The 22,039-nt window shown below is 42.8% G+C and overlaps 1 protein-coding gene across 2 annotated transcripts in view; it reads right to left on the reverse strand.

Annotated features, from left to right (window-relative positions):
* LOC106609934 (catenin alpha-2) overlaps positions 1–22,039 on the reverse strand; it is a 756,904-nt gene that overhangs the window by 95,735 nt on the left and 639,130 nt on the right. The window lies entirely within an intron of this gene.

Genomic DNA, 22,039 nt, shown 5'->3' on the forward strand with positions numbered 1-22,039 from the left:
ATCTCAGAAAGACAAGACAACATTTTATAATATTAGTAATTATGTATGATATTATGTGTGTAACATTTCTGTCACACAAATACATTTCGACCCCATTGTGTTGTGTTACAGAAGAAAACAAACATTTTAAAGTGACTCTGATTTGTAAAAGTGGGCCAACAATAAATAGAGTACCTTACCCGAAGTTGCTGTAGTGTCCTTAATTTACCTTTTCATTCGAGTTGAATTCATTACAAATGGTATTCCAGGCATTCTTTTTCTTGTTTTCTGTTGATGAATCATGTTGTTTGATCTCCATAATTGGGTGGTTTGACACAATTTGCTTCAAGAGAGTCACTGAAATTCTTTGAACGTTTTCTTTTACCTCCGTCCATTGTTTGGTTTAGGTGACTTGCTCCAATTCCACACAATGCTTATGTATTAGTGTCCCATCCCTGTTTTTTGAAGCATCCTCAGGTCAGGTCTAAGTGCACATCATTAATCTACACTGAACAAAAATATAAAAGCAACATGTAAAGTGCTGGTCCCATGTTTCATGAGCTGAAATAAAAGATCCCAGAAATGTTCCATATGCACAAAAAGCTTATTTCTCAAAAATGTTCTGTGCAAATTTGTTTACATCCCTATTAGTGAGCATTTCTCCTTCGCCAAGATAATCAATGCCACCTGACAGATATGGCTTATCAAGAAGTTGATTAAACAGCATGATTATTACACAGGTGCACCTTGTGCTGGGGACAATAAAAGGCCACTCTAAAATGTGCAGTTTTGTCACACAACACAATACCACAAGAAGTCTCAAGTTTTGAGGGAGTGTGCAATTGGCATGCTGACTGCAGGAATGTCCACCAGAGCTGTTTCCATATAATTTAATGTTAATTTCTCTACTATAAGCCACCTCCAACATTGTTTTAAAGAATTTGGCAGTACGTCCAACCTACTTCACAACCGTAGACAATGTGTATGGCGTTGTGTCGGGAAGCAGTTTGCTGATGTCAACTTTGTGAACAGAGTGCCCCATAGTGGCGGTGGGATTATGGTATGGGAAGGCATAAACTACAGACAACGAACACAATTCCATTTTATCGATGGGAATTTGAATGCACAAAAATATCTTTCTTTTCACTTTGACATTATGGAGTATTTTGTGTAGATCAATCATGAAAAAAATACAATTCAATCTATTTCAATCCCACTTTGTAACGCAACAAAATGTGAAAAAAAAGTTAAAGGGGGTGTATACTTTCTATAGGCACTGCAGTTGACCCATCTGAGGCTGTGGGCCAGAGGCCCTTCCAAATGCTGGCCCTCCGCTCAGCTGGCCCTGTATGTCCTGTCTGTTTCTGCCTCTCTGTCTCTCTGTCTCTCTCTGCGACCCCAAAATACTGTGAACTGGACCTGGGCCAACACGCCATGTCCGGCCAAACGAATAATTACAATTATCTAAAGAAGGCTGTGGGCCAGAGGCCCTTTCAATTGCTGGTCCTCCGCTCGGTTGGCCCTGTATGTCCTGTCTGTTTCTGCCTCTGTCTCTCCCTGTCTCTCTGTCTCTGTCTCTCTCTGCGACCCCAAAACACAGCGAGCTGGACCTGGGCCAACACGCCATGTCCGGCCAAAACAAATAATTACAATTATCTAAAGATGCAAGTGTGTGTGGGTGGGAGAAAGAGAGAGAGAAAGATAGATAACTATTGATTTTGGCTCTGATAATCACTTAAATTCTAATTTGATGAAGGCTCCCTTCCTTGCATGCAGTTGGGAATCTACATTGTGGGTATTCTCACGTAGGCTGTCTCAATACCATAGTAGCCTACTCAGTACAGTAATGAACGCCTTAGAGCATGATTCTGAATCACTGCTATCAAAACCTAAGCATGGAAGGTGATAACTCATTGGAACTCTTATTGTGATCAAGCTTACGCTAGACTATATCCAGATTGTATCACAACCGGCCGTGATTGGGAGTCCCATAGAGTGGCGCACAATTGGCCCAGCGTCATCCGGGTTTGGCCGGTGTAGGCCGTCATTGGAAATAAGAATTTGTTCTTAACTGACTTGCCTAGTTAAATAAAAATAAAAAGTAAGCAACTAACGTGTGCAGACATATATTCACAAAGCATCTCAGGGTAGCAGTGCTGAATCTAGGATCAACAATGCCTTTTAAGCATTAAGAATAAGAGGGAGGACCAGCACTCTAGTGATGGGAATGAGTAAATGATTTCTTGAGTACTAGAATGGACGTCAAAGCTTGATCTTTAACCAGAGATAAAAAAAAAAATACATTAAATACTGTAAAACTATTTGATGGAATGTTCTTTGTGGCTGACCGACTGGGCAAGGGAAATTTTGTCTTGAAGACAACATCCATTTGCTTAGACTCTAGTGTTCCATTTGTACATGTGCATTTGCGGGGTACAAAAAAACCAAAACAAGCCAAGCATCACACAGTTTTTCTCCCTAAATACTCTTTCCCCTCTGTGTCTCATTCACTCAATTGCATTCCGACTGCTCCCTCCACACACTCGTTCTGAGTGCACAGACAAGCTCCTGTAAGGATTACAGAAATAAATGACTATAAATGCGTATCTAACTGATGGGATACACAAGCTACATTCCTTGCCAAATGATGACAGTCTTATCACAAATTCAAAATGGACTGGTTGATTGAAGTAGGAAAAAATGTGTTCCAAATAACAGTGAAATAACAGCGACAAAATACCATGCTATTGTTTGAGGAGAGTGCACAACAACAAAAAACTTTTATCATGACAATTGGTTTGATACATTCACCTCTGAAGGTAAATAATGCACTGTCATGACTGTCCTGATCAGGTCAGGGTACAGGAGACCACCACCCTAGAGATTATCTCCCAAACCCCCAACAGAGGAGGAGAGATCTAGGGTCTGAAGATGTGGGGGTTTTATGACCCCTCACGCCCATAATAAACCTTAGGCCACAGAGAAATTCCTTTGTCCTCACAATGGAGAACTGGCCTCAGAACATTAAACATGCAATAAAGGGACTTTGGAACAATGGTTTCCGTCAGCCACAATGGTGGTCATGACGAGAGGTGGAATATGAAAATGTATGTAACTTTTGTATTGTTATTAAAGGTTAAGAGATGACGTTATTATGAAAACATTGTACCTTTAAGAGTTTTCCCAGTATATGCCTGATGTTTATACATTGTACGTTGTGTGGAAAATATCCAAATCAAAGAGAATGTTTTGGTAAGGATGAAATGTGAAGTTAGTGTCTAAAATTGGATTTTAGTCAAATCTAGGCCTTGTCCCTTAACTTGGTACGCCCAGAGAATTGCCCTAAAGGCGGTTACGCCCACTTCTGACCCGGGGGTATAAGACAGGAGAGTGAAGAATTAACATATCAGACTAAGTGACCCCAAGCTGCAGCGAAGGTCTAACAAAGTCAACGAACCCCAAAACGAAACACAAGGTTGAAGACAAAGAAATCTTTTTCTACACGAGCTACGGACGAGTAGCTGTGTCTAAGCGGGTGAATTCAAGCCGAACCACCCAGCCTCCACTCTCCATTGAATCGTGGTATCTACACCATTCGAGTCCTAAGCTGTGAGCTCTGAGCTACAGAGCTGTCTGTCCTCAGAAGACCCCTTTCAGATCAAGGGCGAGGGATCAGACCACTAAGCCAAGAAGGACACTGACATCGTGAGGACAACCAGAGAGTTGCGCCGGAGAAGTGCGTCATTGAGAAGCCTAAACGACCCACGCAGAGCTTCCCACCTGAGACCTCCAACACGTAATTACATCATTATATTCTGACCCATAAGAGCGGCAGTTCGGGGCAAGGCTAGGTTTAGATAAGCATGGCTGACAAATGAACCCAAATGTATATTTCTCTCGTGTACTTTCTTTGTTTCTCTCTCTTTTAAATCCCCATTTTGGGTAACACGCGCCATAGTGTGTTGGCCCGTTATACTAAGTCCTAATCAATAGCTAGACTGTGTTTTGTGTATGTGTATTTTTATCATCATTTTAGCTTGCTAGTAAATAAATAATCAACTAAGATTGGTGTGGTAAACTCATTGGTGTAGCCCGGGTTCGTGCAGATTCCCGGATTATGCGAACGTTCAGTTATGAGACAAGAGGTTGATTAATTTAGCGACTGTTGTAAAATCGATATTCTGATATCCTTTGAGTTAATTTGAGAAATAGAAACTCAATCAAAATAATTTTCCCATGGTGCCCCAGGTTAATGAGTTAATAATTGCTTGATTCATTGCTTAATACATTTAATCACGCAATTAGAAACCGTTAATCATTCGATGAGCAACAGTCGTCACATTAACTAATACAACGTCACGACAGTACTTACATTCAGTAATCTTGCTCTGATTTGTCATCCTGAGGGTCCCAGAGATAAAATGTAGCATAGTTTTGTTTGATAAAATCAATTGTTTTATATTCAAATGTAGGAACTGGGCTCTACAGTATGAACCCCTGCTGTCTCTGGCTCCACACCCACCCCGCCCGGCCATCTAGATGTGTGAAAGTTAGTGTATAAGCTAATGATCCATCATGTATGACACTCCTGGGAGTGTGTAAACTTAAATTTTGTATTACCATATAATTGTTGTATGTTCTCTAAAGTTATGTTCTTGAAAATGTATCAATTAACCAATTCGGCACATTTGGGCAGACTTGATCAAAATATTGTCCAGTATTGCAATGCTTCACTGGATTAATCTGAAACTTTGCACACACATTGCTGCCATCTAGTGCGCCTAAACTGCAATATTATATTATGGCCTTTCTCTTACATTTCAAAGATGATAAAAAAAGATTTAAAAAACACGTTTTTCTTTCTTTGTATTATCTTTTACCAGATCTAATGTGTTATATTCTCCTACATTAATTTCACATTTCCACAAACTCCAAAGTGTTTCCTTTCAAATGGCATCAAGAATATGCATATCCTTGATTCAGGTCCTGAGCTACAGGCAGTTAGATTTGGGTATGTAATTTTAGGCGAAGATTTAAAAAGGGGTCCGATCCTTAAGAGCATCTACTTTTCTACTTTGCTAACTGCTAGTTCCATTTAGAATTGGTTAGCCTAGGCTATAACCTCCCCTAAACACTGACAGGTTACACACTGTAAATTTGCAAAAACATTAGTTTGATACAGACAAAAAGTGTATTTTCATCAGAATCATTAAGCATATGCCTACTCACCAAACAGATGTTCGCCAAATTGAGCCCCGTTTCAAATGATCACACTTTGTGAATAACTGTTCAAGGCACGAGATGCACATCACTTCAGATTAGTAAATGTTTTCATTTGGAAAAATATTACGTTACATTTTATTCTGTTATCCTGTTAGGGCTAGGGGGCAGTATTGACACGGCCGGATAAAAAACGTACCCGATTTAATCTGGTTACTACTCCTGCCCAGTAACTAGAATATGCATATAATTATTGGCTTTGGATAGAAAACACCCTAAAGTTTCTAAAACTGTTTGAATGGTGTCTGTGAGTATAAGAGAACTCATATGGCAGGCAAAAACCTGAGAAGATTCCTTACAGGAAGTGCCCTCTCTGACAAGTTCTTGTTCTTCTTGGCTCTGTTTATTGAAAACTGAGGATCTTTGCTGTAACGTGACACTTCCTACGGCTCCCATAGGCTCTCAGAACGCGGGAAAAAGCTGAATGATATCGAGGCAGCCCCTGGCTGAAAAACATTAGCGCGTTTGGATAGTGGCCGGTCAGAGTACTATGAGACTCAGGCTCGTGCACGAGGGGATCCCATGCTTTTATTTCTCTCTCTTTGAACGTAAACACGCTTTCCCGGTCGGAATATTATCGCTTTTTATGAGAAAAATGGCATAAAAATTGATTTTAAACAGCGGTTGACATGCTTCAAGTACGGTAATGGAATATTTAGACATTTTTTGTCACGAAATGCGTGACCCTTATTTACACTTCGGATAGTGTCTTGAACGCACAAACAAAACGCCGCTATTTGGATATAACTATGGATTATTTTGAACCAAACCAACATTTGTTATTGAAGTAGAAGTCCTGGGAGTGCATTCTGACGAAGAACAGCAAAGGTAATAACATTTTTGTTATAGTAAATCTGATTTTGGTGAGTGCTACACTTGGTGGGTGTCTAAATAGCTAGCCCTGTGTGCCGGGCTATCTACTCAGAATATTGCAAAATGTGCTTTCACCGAAAAGCTATTTTAAAATCGGACATAGCGAGTGCATAGAGGAGTTCTCTATCTATAATTCTTAAAATAATTGTTATGTTTTTTGTGAACGTTTATCGTGAGTAATTTAGTAAATTCACCGGAAGTTTGCGGGGGGGTATGCTAGTTCTGAACGTCACATGCTAATGTAAAAAGCTGGTTTTTGATATAAATATGAACTTGATTGAACAAAACATGCATGTATTGTATAACATAATGTCCTAGGGTTGTCATCTGATGAAGATCATCAAAGGTTAGTGCTGCATTTAGCTGTGGTTTGGGTTTATGTGACATTATACGCTAGCTTGAAAAATGGGTGTCTGATTATTTCTGGCTGGGTACTCTGCTGACATAATCTAATGTTTTGCTTTCGTTGTAAAGCCTTTTTGAAATCGGACAGTGTGGTTAGATTAACGAGAGTCTTGTCTTTAAAATGGTGTAAAATAGTCATATGTTTGAGAAATTGAAGTAATAGCATTTCTAAGGTATTTGAATAACGCGCCACGGGATTCCACTGGCTGTTACGTAGGTGGGACGAAATCGTCCCACTGGCCCTAGAGAAGTTATATTACATCATGTTTTTCGAAACTTTTTTGGACTGAATATTTATGGGGCAATTTAGCAATTAGGATTTGTTATCTGTAATGGTTATGATAAATTAGGCATTGTTGCGATCTGTTGGCATATTTTTTTCCAGTGTGAGTTCTCGAACAGTCAAAAAGGTTAAATGCCCAACCTTACAGCACTCCTGATTAAATCAGCACTCATTACTTTATTTGGAAGCTCAATGGGGCCTCTACACACAGGGGGCAGTGCCCAGAGAAGTAAATGAGGATCTGTCTCTCTTTTCCCCCCGTCAGCCAGCCTAAACGCCCTGCCTCCTCCACCCTACCCGGCCTCCAATCCCTTGCTTTGCAAGGAGGCAAGATAAATCACACACCTCCTCTCCCTCGCTCTCTGGGACAATTAATGGACTTCATGCCAGCCAAAGTGATGGGCTTAAGCAGGATTCAGAGCCTCGGGATAGGGGGATGAGGCAGGAAGTGAGGAAAGAAAGGAGGAGGGAGAGAGGTAGGGGGAGGAGAGGGTGACGTTGAGTTATGTCACCCCAAACGGAAGCACTCTGTTCTATTAAAAGACCTCCAACTAGACGTTTACTTGTTGAAGGGTGGGCTGGGAGTGTGGGTCCAGGGAGTTAGTGACAGGGGGTCTGTCCCTACCCTGTAAACACACACACACAATCTCAGAATCCTGATAAATCTCCCTGTCAACATGAATGGGGGAGAACACTCGACGAGGGAATAGTACAGTATACAACACACAACCTGCTAAGTGCAGCCCCAGCACCACCCCCCATCCCTCTCTCCCCCATTCACCCACCCTTTAAGAGGGGGAGAGATGCAAGACATACGGGCCTCCATCCTGGAGAGATGGCAGCTTAGTGTTTGCTTAAATAATGTGGTGTCAACTCCATCTGGTAGCCTTGTGCACGATAGGCTGGTGAGCAGAGAGGTGGAGGTGTTAAGGGTTAAGGGGGATTAAGGTGTTGGTCAAGATTGCGTGGAAGTTCACATTCACAAGCAAATTATACTGAACAAAAATAGAAAAGTCAACATGTAAAGTGTTGGTCCCATGTTTCATGAGCTGAAATAAAAGATCCCAGAAAACACATTTGTTAAAATCCCTATTAGTGAGCATTTCTCCTTTGCCAAGATAATCCATCCACCTGACAGGTGTGGCATATCAAGAAGCTGGTTAAACAACATGATATACAGGTACACCTTGTGCTGGGGACAATAAAAGGCCACTATAAAATGCAGTTGTCACACAACACAATGCCACAGATGTCTCAAGTTTTGAGGGATCATGCGATTGGAATGCTGACTGCAGGGATTTCCACTAGAGCTGTTGCCAGATAATTGAATGTTCATTTCTCTACCATAAGCCGCCTCCAACTTCGTTTTAGAGAATTTGGCAATACGTACAGCCTGCCTCACTACTGCAGACCCCATGTAACCATGCCAGCCCAGGACCTCCACATCCAGCTTCTTCACATGTGGGATTGTCTGATACCAGCCACCTGGACAGCTGATGAAACTGTGGGTTTGCACAACTGAATAATTTCTGCACAAACTGTCAGAAACTGTCTCAGTTGGCAAATGTTCACCTTCGATGGCCACTGGCACGCTGGAGAACTGTGCTATTTTTTTGGCAGACAGCGTGTATGGTGTTGTGTGGGCTAGCGGTTTGCTGATGTCAATGTTGTGAACTACAGTGTCCCATGGTGGCGGTGGGGTTATGGTATGGGCAGGCATAAGCTACAAAGAACACAATTGCATTTAAATCGATGGCAATTTGAATGCACAGAGACACCATGATGAGATCCTGAGGCCCATTGTCGTGCCATTCATCTGCCGCCATCACCTCATGTTTTAGCATGATAATGAACGGCCCCATGTCACAAGGATCTGTACATAACTCCTGGAAGCTGAAAATGTCTCAGTTCTTCCATGGCCTGCATACTCAAACATGTCACCTATTGAGCATATTCAGGATGCTCTGAATCGACTTGTACGACAGTATGTTCCAGTTCCTGCCAACATCCAGAAACTTTGCACAGCCATTGAACAGGAAAGGGACAACATTCCACAACATCAACAGCCTGATCAGAAGGGCCTTGGTCAGTCAGGGAGGTGACCAAGAACCCAATGGTCATTCTGAAAGAGCTCTAGTTCCTCTGTGGATATGGGAGAACCTTCCAGAAGGACAACCATCTCTGCAACACTCCACCAATCAGGCCTTTATGGTAGAGTGGCCAGATGTAAGCCACTACTCAGTAAAAGGCAAATCACAGCCCGCTTGGAGTTTGCCATAAAGCACCTAAAGGACTCTCAGACCATGAGAAACCTGGCACCATCCCTACTATGAATCATGGTGGTGACAGCCTCATGCTGTGGGGATGTTTTTCAGTGGCAGGGACTGGGAGACTAGTCAGGATCGAGGGAAAGATGAACGGAGAAAAGTACAGAGAGAGACTTGATGAAAACCTGCTCCAGAGCACTCAGGACCTCAGACTGGTGTGAAGGTTCACCTTCCAACAGGACAACAACTCTAAGCACACAGCCAAGACAACACAGGAGTCTTCGGGACAAGTCTCTGAATGTTCTTGAATGGCCAAAGTAGAGCCCAGACTCAAACATCTCTAGAGACCTGAAAATAGCTTTACGGCAACGCTCCCCATCCAACCTGACAGAGCTTGAGAGGATCTGAACAGAAGAATGGGAGAAACTCTTGTAGAGTCATACCAAAGAAGACTCGAGGCTGTAATCGCTGCCAAAGGTGCTTCAAGAAAGTACTGAGTAAAGGGTCTGAACTTATGTAAATGTGATAATTCTGTTTTTGTATTTGTAATACATTTGCAAAAATTTCGAAAAACCGGATTTTGCTTTGTTATTATGGGGTATTGTGTGTAGATTGATGAGGGGGAAAAAATTATTTAATCCATTTTAGAATAAGTCTGTAACGTAACTGTCACACCCTGATCTGTTTCACTTGTCTATGTGCTTGTTTCCACCCCCCTTAAGGTGTTGCCCATCTTCCTCATTATCCCCAGTGTATTTATACCTGTGTTCTCTGTTTGTCTGTTGCCAGTTCGTTTTGTTCCGTCAAGCCTACCAGCGGTTTTTCCCGTGCCCCTCTAGTTCCTGTTTTCTAGCTTTCCCGGTTTTTTACCATTCTGCCTGCCTTGACGCTGAGCCTGCCTGTCGTTCTGTACTTGTCACATCACCCTGGATTACTAACCTCTGCCTGCACTGACCCTGAGCCTGCCTACCATTCTGTACCTTTCGGACTCTGCTCTGGACTACTGACCTCTGCCTGCCCTTGACCTGTCGTTTACCTGCCACCTGTTTTTGTAATAAACTTGTGTTACTTCAAAACTGTCTGCATCTGGGTCTTCTCCTAAGCCTTGACAGTAACAAAATGTGGAAAAGGGGAATGGGTCTGAATACTTTCCGAATGAACTGTATGTGCATTCAAATTGCCATCAATAAAATGCAATTGTGTTTGTTGTCCGTAGCTTATGCCTGCCCATTCCATAACCCCACCGCTACCATGTGTCACGATTCCCACCGACGGTGGCGCCCCCTCCTGCTCGGGTGGCGCTCAGCGGTCGTCGTCACCGGCCTATTAGCTGCCACCGATTCCCTTTTGCTTTTTCCTTTTTGGGGTTTTGGACACCTGTGGTCAATTAGCCATTAGAGGGGCTATTTAGTTTAGCTGGCCCGCTCCTTGTTGTGCGGGATTGATTGTTATATGTCGACTTCTTGTTCGTGTCGGCTTTGCATTGTCGCTCATTGTGTTTATTCCCCTGTGCTTGGGAACTTTGTTTTTTCTTCAAGTGTTATTAAAAACACCACTCCCTGTGTTCGTTGCTTCCTGCGCCTCATTCCTGCAATGCGACTACCAAAGTCCTTACACCATGGGACACTGTTCACAACGTTGACTTCAGAAAACCGCTGAATACTTTCCGAATGCACTGTACATTGACCAAGGACAAATGCCCGCAAGGGTGATTCTTATACTTTATTTACTTGGCTTTATAATAACATCAAGCCTCATGTTTGGATGCCGAAGACATCAAAAACCAACAGAAAATATGTTTGGATATATAAAGTCAAATAGCGTTTGAAATAACACTTTACTCTACCATTCAAAGGGACTACTCCATATAGTCTTATACTAAGTAATTCATATTAATATTTTATTTGAATTAATAATAGTATTTATATATTTCCATTACAAAAGCTAGTGGGTCAATGCAGTGACGGCAGAACTAGTGTAATCAAGTAAATATGAGTACTGCTTTTATATGATATCAGTACTTGTTGCATTTCCAACTCCTGTCCTGTCATCAACTGATTTCAGCCAGTGTATGGCTGTGGATTGAAAGCATTGTTTGAATGAAATATTGGCAGTTCATTTGACAAATTAATGGCTGGCTGGCTAGCTAGCTAACAAACATACAGTTCAGATAAACTCTTCAAATTCATTATTTTACACAATAATTATCACAGCACTGGCAAACCATGATTGATCAACTGCCTGACCAAAATGGCTGACCTTTATCCCATCATAAGAAGGTTCATGTCCATTCCAGTACTCAAATTCCTAATCTCAGTCTTTTGCTATCAATCCAGCTGTCCAACATCCCTTATACTCTAAATGAAATAACTGCAGGCCCTGCACACACACACACACACACACACGCCCCGCACACACACAAACACTAGAGCCAGGAGAGCCACCAGCCCAGAGGCCAATCCTCTTCAGCTACACTGCACTAGAGCTCGTATGTCATCATCGTCTTCTCCTCCTACACATCTCACTTCTCTTTTATTCCATTTCTTTGTACTCCGTCGGATTGACTAGTCTGGGAGTCGAATAAGGTGAGGGGCTGGATTTAAACTCTTTGAACTGCACCATCGATGGCTCTGTCCCTGTAGCTTCTAGAGCCATAGCAATTGTGACTGTTGTGCTATATCAGCTATCTCTCTCTCTCTCTCCCCCTCCATCCCTCCCTCCCTCCATTTCTCTCCCTCTCCCTCTTTCCTTCCTTCCCTGCCTCCCTCCCTCCCTCCGCTCTCTCTCTCTCTCTCTCTCGCTCCCCCTCCCTCTCTCCCTCCCTCCATCCCTCCCAGAGACAAAGCGGGCCCAAATAGTGTCTGACTGTAATGCACTAAGGACCCAGTTCCTAAATCACAATGAAGATGAGCTTAAAGTCTTTGTTCCCTAGGTGACAGGATGACTAATTCAGGGGGGAGGGAGTGGGTTGGGGAGATACACTCCTCTGCACACTCGGGGGAGTGGGTTCAATGCCCTCACACACACAGACAAATACGCACACAAACATGCACACACACATGCATGTGCAGGAACACACACATACACACACACATATGTTGGCTAATCAAGATGGGCATTGAGGCTTTCTTCCGAGTTCGAAAAACACACACGCGCCCAACCTCAACAAACTGAGTCACGCTGCCAACTAAGATGCTTATTTCCTGGGAAACCTGTGGTTCTGAATACAAAAACACACACACACACACACACACACACACACACACACACACACACACACACACACACACACACACACACACACACACACACACGTGGCGCCACAATTAAGACCTCTAAATGGTAAACAAAAGTCTGCAACAAAGGACTAAGCCAATAAACAGTGTGCAAACGACTGAGGCTGTGCCTGTTTCTCTTGAGTCATTTTTAAATGTCAGAAATCTCCTTGCATTGCTTTAGCTGTTATGTCAAGAAGTGGATGGCAAGTGTGTAGAATAACTCATGACGGTTGGTAGTGTGTGTGTAATAAATAATAATACATGATATTTTTATAGCAGAGATGTGTTATCATATGTATTATTTATTGCTGCAGCTTAAACAAAACTGCAAATCATACCAGCGCTCCTCTCAGCAGAGAACCGAGCCACGCTACAGAAAATAGATCCAATCCCTGCACGGTTGTCAAGGAGACAATGCAACGCTGCGGTACTCGTTGTATGCTGTTTTTCAAAGGCTTCCTAGAGCTTTGGATTCAAATAAGCTCTTGAAGACACTTGACTAACTACTGAGGCACGTACCACCCATCATAATGAATAGGAAATAGTGAATGTGTTTTGTAAATTATATATTTTTTTTAAATCATTGAGAAAGAAAATACACTGTGGTGAATGTTGCTATTCAAATCACCCACACTGGAATCAATATGCAATCTGGGCTGATATCTACTGTGTTGGCCCAACTGAAAAACACTAATTGGAGCCGCCACAAGGCTCTACATAAGAGCTGTGGAGAGGAAATGTACAGTGTGGCCATTAGGACTACAATGAATCACTACTGGTGCACAGCTACATAGCCTATCCATAGACATGTAAGAGAGTTAAAATGGTTATTCCATCAAACTCCCAATTATTAGAATAGTACACAACGCAGAAAAGAACATCCAGGTTAAGGGTCAGTGGCCCAAGCCCGCGAACAGGAATATTCCAAGTTCAAACCGAAGGGGAGAGTCAGATCGCTTATGATCGCCAGGAACTTTACTTTTGGTTTATATTTATAATCGTTGCACTACTACTAATGCCTGTTGATGTTAAGTAGGCAGCTACAGTAGCTGGACGATATTAACATATTCGGGTTTTATTTAATTAAATGTGCTTTATTTCATCTGGGCGTTTACGTCACCTACTAACACCCTGGTACTACCCGTAGCTCCCGTTCTCCTCAGTCCAAGAAAACACTGAGAGAGAAAGGTATGTTTCGCAGATGACTCCTGTGAAGAAGTCCATAACGTCAAATAATTAAAGCATCCCAAGGTTAATAATGCTATAGGTATTGTTATAAGGGAGTGTGAGACTATCGAAACATGTAACATTCAGAGTTGTATCGTTGTTATTGATATAGTTTTACAGAGTGCTAGCTAGCATGTCTTTCTGTGATGCCGCTTGTCAGCGAAGCTGCCTACTTATGCTCGCGTTGCATTATGGGAGATATAGTTCTAGCCCTCAAGGTCTGAATGGGATAAATGCGATTTCACGGTGTAGCTTTTTGTATTATTGTTTTTGTACATGAATTGTCTTTTAATACTGTCAACACTGAAAGCACCTAGCAATGTATTGGAGATGTGAGACAGGATGTGTTTTACCTTCTTTACCTCTTCATGCTCATCTATAGAACGACTTGTCAGAATGCATTGGAGACTGATGTATTCCTGTCCTGTCTTTTCATAATATTATTGCAGATCTACATAAAAGCCTAAAAAGACAGCCGTGGTGTTGCTCTTCATTTCTTGGTTCTTCTGTGGTACATATAAAGACCGCTACAGACATACAGGTACTTTTTTAGAAAACGTTAAAAAAATAAAGGAGAGCCGCACAATCTAGGGCGCTCAGACATAAAAATATTTATGTCCAACGTTTCGACAGACAAGCTCTCTTCATCAGGGTATTATGACAAACGCTGCGGGATGACTCATTTATATAGTGTCAAAAGACACACAGGTGTCTAATCATGGCCGGGTGTGGCCTGATATCATTGGTTAATTGTCATTATTAAAATAGCAAGCAAAAAACATAAATGGATAGCGTACGATCATAGATACAATTTGGCTACATAAGCCTACAAACATTTACAATAGCAAAATCACAAGAATGGCTTCAGATCAAAGTCTACATTGAGACCGAAGGGAGCAAGCGTCTTTAAATTAAAGATCCAAGCAGCCTCTCGTTTAAACAATAAGTTGTTGAGGTCACCCCCTCCTAGGGACGGTGACATGTTCGATACCAATATAACGTAGAGACGAAATCGAGTGGTTTTCTTCCAAAAAGTGGGCCGCAACTGGGTAAGTCAAGTTTTTGCACCTAATGGTGCTACGATGCTCCAAGATACGTTTTAATTCACACTTTGTTTAACCCACATAATTTTTACCACAAGGACAAGTTCTAAGATAAATAACTGCCTTAGTGGAGCACGTGATAACACCTTTGATTGGGATCTGTTTCCTGTTTGGGGGTGTTTGAAGGATCTACATTTATAAGGGCCATTGCATTGAGCACAGCCGTTACACTTGTAGTTTCCATCCAGTAGGGGCGCAAATGCACGTTGTGTAGGGATATCTTGGGGTGGTAAATCAGAGTTTACCAGTTTATCTCTGAGGTTTCTGCCCCGTGAGAATACGACCAAGGGAAGATCCGGAAACACATTATCGATACTATCATCGGATCTTAGAATGTGCCAATGTTTATGAACGATTCCCCTTAATTTGTTCAGAGCACTTTGAATAGCGAGTAGTTAGAATGCAAGAATGCTTATTTTTGCAAGACTGACTTGAAAAAGGTCATGTCTCGTTTTGTTTAGAATTTTCTCAATGGCAGTATTAATCTGACCACTTTTTGGAAAACTGTCATGTTGGCTCCAAACGTTCCATGACATTGGCTGAATTCCATATGACACCACATTTTTCTATATAGTGCATTACTTTTTACCAGAGCCCTAGGGTGCCATTTTGGACTCCGCCAATACCTTTCCTAACTATAGCTATTGACGCCAATATGGCGCCCCATGAAATTACATATATCTGTGTATGGTTCTGGTGCACACCACAGGCTTGTATACAGCATTGACTAACAGAGCCTACTGAAGGATATATCTAGCCTAAGGGTTTGGCGCTAAGCTAACGCTAATAAGCTTGACTAACTATCTCCTCCACCTGTTTCTAAGAACAGTGGGGAAGCTATTGTATAGCATGCAACACATCTGTCTGTTCATGCAGTATTGAACATGCACGCATGCGCACATACACACACAGCATACAGTATATAGCATTCTATTCCACAAAGACACCACTGCTTCCACAGACATCATATAGATCATTTTGCTGTCCTCTTTAGCCTGCCATTTCACTTGTTTACTACAGAGTTTACGTGTGGCTAGTTCACCCTGTCACCGGTGCTAAAAGTCAAGGACCAGCGAACCCCCTCCACTTCCTCCTTCCACGTCAACAACTCATAAATGCCTATTATCATTATACGACTTCACAACGTGATTTATTTACATTGGAAAGTTGTAATACCTGAATGACGTGAGAACGAAGAGAGGTCAGGGTAAAGGAGATGGGCACCAGGAGAATAATTCCCAGTATATTAAACTTTATTGAGCTCAACAAGGGACACGCTGAGGTAATTGAAAACAATATTAACAATCCATAAAGCTAGGCCGGACAGGAGCTGCTGCCTTTGGACTGAGTAGGGGAGAATGTGGTGTGTGAGTGTGTGCTGTAGTCCAATTAGACTCCTGGATATTGGATTATCTTGTTCACACTGGCGTGAGTAACAAAACAATGAAAGTAAAAGAGAGAAGAGGAGAGAGGGAAAAACAAATGTCCCGGGGTAGAGGGCAACTACTCTCCCTCTATCCGAGCCAAGCAGTCGGTCTTGGCACGGAGGTTACAATTATGAAAATGGACAGCGGGGTTGTTTCTTTTAATCTATCTGTATCGTTCCACAGTCCCCCTAACTCGCCCCATTTAAAAGCCACTGTTTCAAGAGAAACTATACATTTAAACCCGTTCACCGTAAAATAGCGGCTCGCTGATTGTTGTTGGGACATCAGTCGCTTTGCCCGTTTGACTAGAGTATGAGGGATGAGGCGGCTATTTTTAGAGCTATTTCTTTGGGATGATTTGTCGTCCATCCATCCATATTCTTTCTCTCTGTCTCTCTCTCTCTCTCTTATAGAACTCTCATGTGGCAGTGGAGAAGCAAAACCACTTTCTATAGAGACAATGCTACATGCTATTGCTGTTGTAACAGCTATATGAGAATGCAACAGAAAAATCGATGTTCTTATTGGACAATGTCAGCACTGATAATGTTTTTCTCCATCTAACCCATTAGCCACTAGCAATCTCTCACACAGCTTGTGTGTGTCCTAGCTAGATTGCTGACATTTCTATGCCGCTCTCCGTTTTTCCTCCCTCTCATACATACATATGCAGAGCAAGAAATGATGCATTATTAGCTAGCCCAGATAGACAAGTGTCATGGTAAATGTCAGCTGTTGTCAGCACTTTAATGCCTTGACCTTTCCACTGTGAGGGAGAGAGAGAAAGTGTTTGAATTCTGACACATACCATGAGTCTAATTCCACATCCTTAATCTTTTTTTAAAACTTACAACTGCTATTTGGAACAGTACAGCCTGTTGTCCTACAACCCAGACGAAGAAACTCTATTAGCATTGACATATTTCTCCACCCTGTTCTGTGCACCTTTTGTACTCATCGCCATGGTACATTTCAGTTGCATAAGAACAACAGCAACACAAGCATGAGCAGTAAATATCTCTTGATGAAGTATACAGGGATACAATGTACCTCTTGCTCTAATCTATCGACAGTGATTGTGTCTCAAGGAGCAATGGTGGTGGAGGCGCCAAAGCAAAATATCACACGTCGACGCCTGTCCTTTAAAATGAACACGTGGCTGTCATTATCTCCAGACGTGGACACAGTGTGAAGCCAACGTGAAAGGCCAGCGTGTGTGTGGTGTGTGTGTGCCGTCTGACCAGCTGCTAGTGTGAAAATAACGACTCAATTAGCAAGGTTCATACTCATTATTAGGATGGCCACTGCCCCCTTGTGTCTGAGAATTGTGTACCTACAGTACGTGTGTTTGTGTGAGTGGGGTGTTTGTTTATGTGTGGGTGATCTGAGTTACCCTTGCAACTTTGACAGCGAGGTCTTTACGGACATGACAATTGGGATGATACGAGCAATAATGTTCACTTCTATGTGCCAATGAGAATAGACTTGGAGTGAGCTGCGTTGTTATTACTGTACAGTCATGGCAAGGTCTTCCAGCTGGCAATCATCAGAATCTTCTCTCATTTAAACCTCATATGACCTCGATTATCTTCAGTAAACAAACGCCTCGATGCCTCGTAAACTTCTCAGTGTTCTACGTGACAGCAGTCGGTTTGACTACATCCCAAATGGCACCCTATTCCCAATAGTTTGGACCAGATCACTATGGGCTATAGTACACCACAAAGGGAATAGGGTGCACTTTGGGACCCTATGTACAATAATTGTATTTTCTATAGTTTGTTCTTCACTTATAAGTTTACAAGGTGGAGTAGAAAAGCCCACTTTGCCACTAAATGCCACCGGACGTTGCTGATAAAGAGTCTTAGGACCAGCACCAAGGATGAATGCATCCCAAATGGTACCCTATTCCCTATATAGTGTACTATTTTTGACCAGGGCCCATAGGGGACGCACACCATGTCCAGCAGGCAAAGTCAAAACAGCAATCAGCGTGAACCCCTCGGTGCGATTGCTTAATTTATCTAATTACTTCATTAAGGGAACACAGATAACTTCTGGCCCACGGGTCTCCAATTAATATGACAACTCGGAGCCAAACGTTTTTATAGGTGCTGCTTTCCTTACCACGCAATAATAAACTATAAATTACGAGTCCAATTAATTTGGAATTGGTGTAATTAAGGCGATGGGAAGTGGCGAGGTGCGGCAGACCTATTGCTCCTCAGGGAGGGTGAGCTGCCTGGACATGTCCACAGTAAATAACCATAGCAAAGAAAATAAAAATCCAACGACCTTCAAAATATCCTTTCAGCTCTCACATACGCATAGATCGAAGTCATTTAGAAGCTAGAAGCTAGGCACTTTTAGTTGCTCTTGATTCAATTTCCAAAATGCACTGGATTGACTTATCAGAGCTGTGGGTTGACCTACCAGCCTATGAAGTTAGTCAAGTAGACAGTGGGCAGGATGTGGGCGGGATCTGGGTGTATTCAAATGTGCCTTAATGTCTGCTAGTGTCATTAGTACTCTATCACGGTCAGCTTAGCTTCTCTTAGGTTCACCCTTTAGATTATGGTCTTTGATCGGCATCCCCTCCCCAATCCTAACCTCAACCATTGCTGGTGAAAATGCAAAACTGAACCAAGATCAACCTCTAGGGGAAACTCACTCTACTCCCTTAGGTTCACATTAGGGGAATTATAAGTACTAAAATCTAAAGGTTAAATGCTAGGCCTGATGGTGTTTAGGGGTCACCTGTTCTTATTCACCTTTGAGCCTGAATAGGCTCTAACCCTAGCAGTCCAAGTGATGGTACAGCACACAAGGGACACTTTTGGGGTTTCAAAAATGAATAAAGTTTGGATGAGAAGCAATAGCCTGTTGAACCAACATGAGTTGAAGTTAAAGCAAAAGTTTGAGATTCGCTTCTGTATAAAATAGAACTGTGGAATTCCCATGTAGCTAGCATGATGTGTTGATGAAAATACAGGAAGAGATATACAGGACATACAGTAGCGATCCAGTCTTAAGTTTTTATGAATAAACATCAGGCAATGCTCCACAAGCCCTGTCAATGACAGGGTTATAGCAGTGTGATGCAGAGGAGGCTGGTGGGAGGAGCTATAGAAGGATGGGCTCATTGTAATGGCTGGAATGGAATTAATGGAACGGAGTCAAACTTGGTTTCCATATGTTTAATGTGTTTGATGCCGTTCCATTTATACCATTCCAGCCATTGCAATGAGCCCGTCCTCCTAAAGCTCCTCCCAATAGCTTGGGGACTGTTCGTAGGAGCTTCATGAAATGGGTTTCCATGGCCAAGCAGCCACACACAAGCCTAAGATCACCATGCGCAATGCCAGGCGTCGGCTGGAGTGGTGTAAAGCTTCACCATCTGGCAGTCCAACGGACAAATCTGGGTTTGGGTAACGGCAGGAGAATGCTACCTGCCCCAATGTAGAGAGCCCTGACCTCAACCCCATTGAACACCTTTGGGATGAATTGGAGCGCGGACTACAAGCCAGACCTAATCGCCCAACATCAGTGCCCGACCTCACTGATGCTCGTGGTTGAATGGAAGCATGTCCCCGCAGCAATGTTCCAACATCTAGTGGAAAGCCTTCCCAGAAGAGTGGAGGCTGTTATAGCAGAAAAGGGGAGACCAACTCCATATTAATGGCCATGATTTTGGAATGAGATGTTTGACGAGCAGGTGTCCACATACTTGTGGTCATGAAGTGTATATAGAGTATGCCAAACAGTACCACACATGCATTACATTGTACTACATCAAACAGCTTTCAGTTCAGGTGTACAAAATTCAACATTTTCAACATATTCCAAATCTGTAGTAAACTTGTGTATCAGCGAGAAAGAGAAAGCACGTTGCTTGACCGTGGTGCTTTAGCTCACACATGGTGGTTCTCCTTGCTCCGAGAAATCAAAGTTGTATGATTTGCCTGTTGGTTATACATAATTAATCTGCATCCATCTAGGAGTTGTTTCTTTTACCTCTTAGAAGAAATAAGACACGACAATAGCATTAATTCTAACCGGTGTGTAATCATTTTACAGCTGCTCTCAGAGGGATGGTGGTTTATGAAGACACAATCCTGGAGCTCCATTAGTTAGAGTTCCCTCCAGTGAGACATCAAAACGTCCCCACAATTCACAAGGTATGTCAGTTCTGCTCAAAGTGTTCTCGTAATGCATGAAAGTACCAACGACGTCAGCTCCACAAAAGCATCTTCAAAATGCATCTCAGGTCACTGTCAGTAATTTCCGGTCACAACTTGTAGACTTGTTAACGTGCTGCTGTGCGTTTTGTTGCTAACCTTACTTTTCTACCTGCCAACTTTACGGTTTTTACATTTTAATTACCGTTTATATTTTTGGTTTTTCTCTCGCTTGACTTTTTTTCATTCAACTTTTTCACTCCGGACGCTTTATCTGGACGTGGTTTGTCAGGACCTCCACCAGCCGAAGCTAAGTAGTAACATTAACATGATGCCTTCTAATTGCAGTTGCTGTACTCATAATATAAAGGAGAACGATCGCCTTACGGTGAGGATAGCTGTGCTGCAAGCCCAGCTTCAGACACAATCGTCAGGCACGGGTCATTTAAGTGTAGGAAAGGATGAAACAGTGTCTGTGCCACCAGGGGTATGAGACGCCGAAGCCTCCCACCATTAGCTCTGACAAATTGAAAACCCTAGTCAAAATAAGGTGGCAAAAAAGGTGTTAGGTGAACAATAGGTAGGTAAAGAAATAAAACAACAGTAAAAAGATAAGCTATATACAGTAGCGAGGCTATAAAAGTAGCGAGGCTACATACAGACACCGGTTAGTCAGGCTGATTGAAGTAGTATGTACATGGAGATGTGGTTAAAGTGACTATGCATATATGATGAACAGAGAGTAGCAGTAGTGTAAAAGAGGGGTTGGCGGGTGGTGGGTGGCGGGACACAATGCAGATAGCCCGGTTAGCTAATGTGCGGGAGCACTGGTTGGTCGGCCCAATTGAGGTAGTATATACATGAATGTATAGTTAAAGTGACTATGCATATATGATAAACAGAGAGTAGCAGCAGCGTAAAAAGAGGGTTGGGAGGGGGGGGTTGGGGGGGCACACAATGCAAATAATCCGGGTAGCCATTTTATTACCTGTTCAGGAGTCTTATGGCTTGGGAGGAAAAAACGGTTGAGAAGCCTTTTTGTCCTAGACTTGGCACTCCGGTACCGCTTGCCATGCGGTAGTAGAGAGAACAGTCTATGACTGGTGTGGCTGGGGTCTTTGACAATTTTTAGGGCCTTCCTCTGACACTGCCTGGTGTAGAGGGCCTGGATGGCAGGCAGCTTAGCCCCAGTGATGTACTGGGCCGTAAGCACTACCCTCAGTAGTGCCTTGCGGTCAGAGGCTGAGCAATTGCCGTACCAGGCAGTGACGCAACCAGTCAGGATGCTCTTGCTGTAGAACCTTTTGAGGATCTCAGTACCCATGCCAAAAAAAATTGTTTCCTGAGGGGGAATAGGCTTTGTCGTGCCCTCTTCACGACTGTCTTGGTGTGTTTGGACCATTCTAGTTTGTTGTTGATGTGGACACCAAGGAACCTGGAAGCTCTCAACCTGCTCCACTACAGCCCCGTCGATGAGAATGGGGGCGTGCTCGGTCCTCCTTTTCCTGTAGTCCACTATCATCTCCTTAGTCTTGGCTGTGTTGAGGGATAGGTTGTTATTCTGGCACCACACGGCCAGGTCCCTGACCTCCTCCCTATAGGCTATCTCGTCGTTGTATGTGATCAGGCCTACCACTGTTGTGTCGTCTGCAAACTTAATGATGGTGTTGGAGTCGTGTCTGGCCATGCAACCGTGGGTGAACAGGGAGTACAGGAGGGGACTGAGCACGCACCCCTGT

This window comes from Salmo salar, chromosome ssa08 (genome assembly GCF_905237065.1).
Source record: "Salmo salar chromosome ssa08, Ssal_v3.1, whole genome shotgun sequence".
NCBI classification, from domain to species: Eukaryota; Metazoa; Chordata; class Actinopteri; order Salmoniformes; family Salmonidae; genus Salmo; species Salmo salar.